This window comes from Nyctereutes procyonoides, unplaced genomic scaffold, assembly GCF_905146905.1.
Source record: "Nyctereutes procyonoides isolate TBG_1078 unplaced genomic scaffold, NYPRO_anot_genome, whole genome shotgun sequence".
In the NCBI taxonomy this organism is placed as follows: domain Eukaryota; kingdom Metazoa; phylum Chordata; class Mammalia; order Carnivora; family Canidae; genus Nyctereutes; species Nyctereutes procyonoides.
This window is the reverse complement of record NW_026575128.1, coordinates 9,946,722-9,952,721: the sequence shown is the minus strand read 5'-3', so window position 1 is coordinate 9,952,721 and position 6,000 is coordinate 9,946,722.

The following is a 6,000-nucleotide window of genomic DNA, read 5'->3' as shown; positions in this document are numbered from 1 at the left end:
CCCGCTGCCGCGGACCGTGACTCATCAAGCACGTGGCCGCCCTCGGGAGCGTCCCCGCAGCAGGCGGGGCGGAGGGCGGCCGGGGGGAGGAGGGCGGCGGGCGGGCAAGGCGGCGCGGGGCCCTCCGGGCCTCCCCGCGGTCGGCCCCCACGCCCCCACGTCAGCGCCCAAGGCCGCCGGGGGCCACACGCAGGCCGGCGTGAGCGCCGCGACCGCCCGCACGCCGCGGAGAGCCGCGGAGGGCTTCCCGGAGAAGGCGGCGCCGACCTGAGCGGCGGTGGGAGTGGGTCCCTGATGGGAGAGCAGCAGGGCCGACGTCAGCTGGCCTCGGGGAGCCGCCGGGGAGACCCGCAGGCGGTGCAGGGGAGCCCCGCATGAGGCTGGGCGCCTCTCAAGTCCCTGGGCACTCCCACATACTCGCCCTCCGCCTGGGACACACCTTCCTCCCTTGTCACTTACCATTCACCCATTTAATCAGGGTTCTATCCAGAAGCTTCAAATCGGAAGCCTTCTTTTTCCAAAAAAGAATACAAATCTACCAATATAAAAGTGCCAGAGTGCCGCAGGCCCCGCGGGTCCCGGGGGCAGCGCGGCTACCTACAGGTAGACCCTTACTGGACTTGGCCTGTATTCAGAGCCTGACCTATGCCAACTACTCACCCTGCAGGGTTCCATTCAGATGCCACCTCTTCCAGAAAGCCCTCCCTCCCTGGCTGGGTCAGGGGCTTCCTGGACACACAGGGACCCCCGACCTACCCTCGTCACCCTGGGCCAACGCCATCCACGTGTGATGGTGGTGGAGTGAGTGTGTACGTGACTGTCTCTGCCCACAGGATGGGAGCTCTCGGGGTCGGGCCTGGTCAGACATCTCTGTTTCTGACTGATCGCCAGACTCCCACACTTGGCCTAGCACTTCCCGTTTCCCTCCAAGGTCATGATTATAATGATGACTGATATCCACTGAAGGCTTACTACAGACAAACATGGCAAGTGTAGGCCATGGACTACCTCATTTAATGCTCACTTTTAACTACCTCTCCGAGCCTCAGTTTCCTCATCAGTAAAATGGAAATCCTGCCAGCCTCAAAGGATTAAGAATTCCTGTGACTGAAATGCCCAGCATAGCAGCTAGCACATGGCACGGCGCTGTGCAGTGCCCCGGCGGTGCTGCTGGTGACGTAGGTGCTATTATTCTCCCCTTTTATACTGAAAACTGAAGCTCAGCAAGGTAAGCGGCCCAGCTGCCCCTGGAGCCAGAACTGTCCCCACACAGCAGTGGCAATGATGCTGGCACCACTCACCTGATGAGTCAGAGCAGCAGAGTGGTCCACCCTTCAGGAGGGCGCCACCCAGGCAGCTCCCAGCCCCCAGGAGCTCTGGCCCCAGCCTGACACCAGGGAGCCTGGGAGTCACCATTATTTCTGCCTCCTGACCCAGGTGACTTGGCTCAAGTCACCGGCGCGTTTCCACTGCAAGCTGATAGCCAGGTTGTGGGGACCAGGAGACCATCCTGCATCCGGGGTTCCCTCCTCCTCTGCTGGAGGAGCTTCCTGGTGCCTCCTGCCTGGGAGTGGCCAGGCCTGTTTCCTCTCATCCTCTCCCCAACCTGCAAGCACAAATCCCTGGGCTCACCACACCCGATGGCCCTGAGAACCTCCCTGGGCTACTTTGACTTGTACCGTCTCTCAGCTTAGCAAGGCCCTCAAGAAATATCTGGTTAGTGAAACCTCTTCAGGGTGTTCCTAAAAGCTCCACAGTGGCTTTATCTCCCATCCGACAGCTTAGAAAACTGAGGCTTGGACCAAGTGTGACTTGGACTCAGGTCTTGACTTCTTATCCTATGGGAAAAGTGTCTGGAAAAGGGGGGTGGGTCACAGAAATGGGGGCGCGAGCATGTGAAAAGTGATGTCATTGTTGTAGAAAGAGCTTAGGTTGTGGAGCGTGCTCTGCCTTTACCTCGCTGACTCTGTCTTCCCATCTGTAAACCTGGGGTAACAGTGCCGGCCTCCCAGGGATGCTGTAAGGCTGACTGAGCTGAGCATTACCCGGGGTGCCCCATCCCCCTGCACCCCTTCCGTCCCCCTGGGTCTTTCCCTGGCAGGAGGCCCCTCCCCCACCCACTAGCTCTCTCTACCAGCCCAGAACTAGGCAGCTGGCCCCAGAGAGACCCCCACCCCCCCCACCAACCCAGCTGGGCTGCAGACTGTACAGTGAATTTTCTTAAAGTGGGTGAGCCCCACCCAGCAGATTGCAGGCTTGGGCAGGTTAATAATTCACAATCAACAGGCCCATCAACAAAGAGCCCTTGAACAGGCCTGTGACAGTCACAGTTCTGAAATATTCCATGGCAGGGGCTCTTAGGGAAGACCTAGGCCTACTTGTTGGGCCAGCCTGCTCCCTCCCCCTGAACTCTGACCCCCACTAGTTGTGGAACCTTGGGTAAGTTACTGCCTCACTCTGGCCCTTAGTTCCTCCTCCCCATAAAAGGGAGAGAGAACCTGGTCCAGGAGCTCAAGGCCCTTCCTTACTCCGAAGGTTCCTTACTTGGTTCTGGGATCTGAGCTCTTCTACCAAAGCCTGGTCTCCCAGAGCTGCTGAGAGTGGATCTAAGGAGGGAGCCCCAGTCAGGCACAAGAGACCAAGAACACTCCTGATTGAATGAAAGAGGCAAAAAAAAAAAAAAAAAAAAAAGAGGCAGAGCTCTAGTGAGGTGTCTCAGGCATTGAGGGGTGTCCTGTCGGGGGTTAGAACTCAGGCTGCAGGGTCAGGAAGACCCGGCCGGGCTCGTGGCCCCTCCACATCCTGACTGTGCAGCCCCAAGCGAATCCCCCGATGAGCTGGAGGCAGGGCAGGCAGTGGTTCGGAGAGGAGGTCAGTGCCCAGCGCTGACACCCTGGATTGGTGACTTCAGCTCTGAGAGGGGATGACGATGGCACCAACATCACCGGGCTGTTGGAGGGATTAGGTGAGGTAACGTGGGTAAAGCACATGGCACAGGGCCCCGCCATTGGCCTTTGAGCTTTGGTTCCCTCGCCTGTAAAGCTGGGATAACAGGACGGCCGTGGACTTTAAGTGAGTAGATGGACCATGCAAGGCTGTTCAGGGAAGAGGGACGCCTCCTGAGAGGTGCGTGCAGACCTGGCCGGGGCCACAAGGACACCCCCAGCCACCTGCCACATACCCTACAGTGGGGTGCTGCCTTCCAGGCTGCCACGGGGAGGGGAAAGCAGCACCAGCTTTCACAAGAGCAACTGGGATTTTGGACTGAAAACCTGAGAAAGGGGCAGCCTGGGTGGCTCAGAGGTTTAGCACCGCCTTCAGCCCAGGGCCTGGTCCTGGAGACCTGGGATCGAGTCCCATGTCGGGCTCCCTGCATGGGGCCTGCTTCTCCCTCTGCCTGTGTCTCTGTGCCTCTCTCTCTCTGTCTCTCATGAATGAATAAATAAAATCTTAAAAATAAAAAAAAAAAGAAAACCTGAGAAAGGTGACCCAGTGACACCAAGGCAACAGATGTGTCTTAAGAAATAGTCTTTATGTCTCAAGAAACAGACATAAAGATTTCTGGTACAAAGATGTTCATCTGTGTTTTCTCTGATAAGAATACAGCTGGTAACAACCCTAAATACCCACCAATAAAGATTTCAATGAATTGCAGTAAATTTGTAGGGTAAAATATTCTGCAGATATTTAAATTATGTTTATAGAGAATTTCTTTGCCTTGCCCGAATTACTACATTGTTTCCCGGGTAGTTTCTCTGCCCCAGCCCCTGGCCTCTTATTGTCTTCTCCACACAGAACCAGACCCATTTGATCTGATCATATCACTTGTCTGTTCAAAACCCCACACTGGCTCCCCATATTGTTCAGTGCAAAAGCTTCAGTCTTCACATGGCCTCAAGGCCCCGAATGACCTGTACCCCTATCTGTCTCTCTGACATCATCTCTCTTCACTCTTTCTCATATTCAGTCACTCTGGCCTCCTTGCTTTTTTTCCAAAAATGCCAGGCATGCTCTCACCTCAGGCCCTGTGCACTTGCTATTCCTTCTGCCTGGAATGCTCTTCCTGCAGATATTCACATGATTATTCTTCCAGCAAAGAGCTTCAGATCTCAGCTCAAATGTCACCTTCCCCACGAGGCCTTCCTGACCATTCTATTTAAAATGGAACCTTTCCCCTCATACTTCCTATTCCTTTATGCTGCATTATTTTTTCCGTAGCATTTGTTATCTTACCTCCTGAATATTTTTCTTATTTATTTTCTGTCTCTACCTATTAAATTCTACACTCCACACAGGGGAGGGACTTTTTTTTCCCCAGTTTTGTTCTCTAATATACTTGCAGTGCCCAGAACAGTGCCTGGCACCCAGTTGGCACCCACTCATTAACTGTTGCATAAACGAGTTTTCTGGAAGGTGGGAAAATATTTAAAAAGAACCCCCCCCCCCCCGTGTGTATGTATTTGAGAAAGCACAAGGAGGCTCCGTTTCCTCATCTGTTAGAATCAGAGACAATAAGACAATACGGGGTCAGAGTCAAGGTGGATGGAAGGTGATGATGCCTGACAAGGGGGCACAGCCAAGGGCAGAGTCGCTGTTATCAGATCACTGGGGCAACAGGGTGGCCAGGGGTGGGAGGTAGAGGCTGGGGCCTTGTTCAGAGGGTCCAGAGAGAGGCTGGGCATGGAGGGAGCAGTGTCAGGCCAAGGAGAAGTGGGTCGCTTTGGGTGCTGAGCAGTTCACGGAGCCTGTGGGGAGGTCAGCCCTGTCCAACCCGCCGGTCCTGTGCTCAGGGATGGTGCCGGGTGTGCCGTTCAGCCACACAGGTGTAAAGGAACCACCTACCCACCCATTTCCCTGGAAAGACAGCAGAGTTGCCTTCAATCTGAGACTCAGATGCTCTGTATGGGGGAGGGTACTTGCCAGGGCAAGCTCTTGGAGGGAGGGAGTAAGAGGGACCCCTGAGGCTGTGGGAGGGAACGAGTGGGGACAAACCTTATCCCATGGCAGGGGGACGCCACAAGGTATGGAGCATCTGGTCAGGGTTACCTGGATAGGGCACCGATGTCCCCCTCACTGTCCTAATATAATTGTCTTCCTGGGGTGCATGGGGGCAAATCCAACCACTTAGGGTAGGGGAAGGATTTTACCTAAATACAATAGACTTCTGAACTGCCATTTTCATCTGAACCAGGAAGAAAGGAAGTTGTGGGAAGACATACTCTGGGCCCTCCCAGCTGCGGAAGTTCTGAAGCTAGGCTCCTTCCAGGGGGGCTGACAGGCTCAGCAAGGGGCCACAGAATCCTGTAAATCTGTTGCTCATTCCCTGCTTCCTAAGGTGTTTTAAAAGATCCAGCAATTGCATCAGTGGGTATTTACCCCACAGATACAGACATAGTGAAACGCCAGGACATCTGCACCCCAATGTTTATAGCAACCATGTCCACAGTAGCCAAGCTGTGGAAGGAGCCTCGGTGTCCCCCGACAGATGACCAGATAGAGAAGATGTGGTCTATGTATACAGTGGAATATCACTCGGCCTTTAGAGAGGACGAACACCCACCATCTGCTTCGACGTGGATGGAATTGGAGGGTATTATGCGGAGTGAAGTAAGTCAATAGGAAAAGGACAATCATCATATGGTTTCACTCATATGGGGAATATAAGAAATAGTGAAAGAGACTATGAGGGAAAGGAGGGGAACTGAGAGGGAAAAAATACAGAGGGAGTCAGAACATGAAAGACTCCTAACTCTGGGAAATGAACAAAGGGTTGTGGAAGGGGAGGTGGGCAGGGGGTTGGGGTGAATGGGTGACAGGGACTGAGGGGGGCACTTGTTAGGATGAGCACTGGGTATTACACTATATATTGGCAAACTGAATTTAAATTAAATTTTTAAAAAGTTACAGACTTTTTAAAGCTGGAGAGGAATTAGAAGAGCCTGTCCCACCCTTGGGATGGGGTGATAAAGTGAAGAGCTTCAGGGACCACTGCCCCATAAG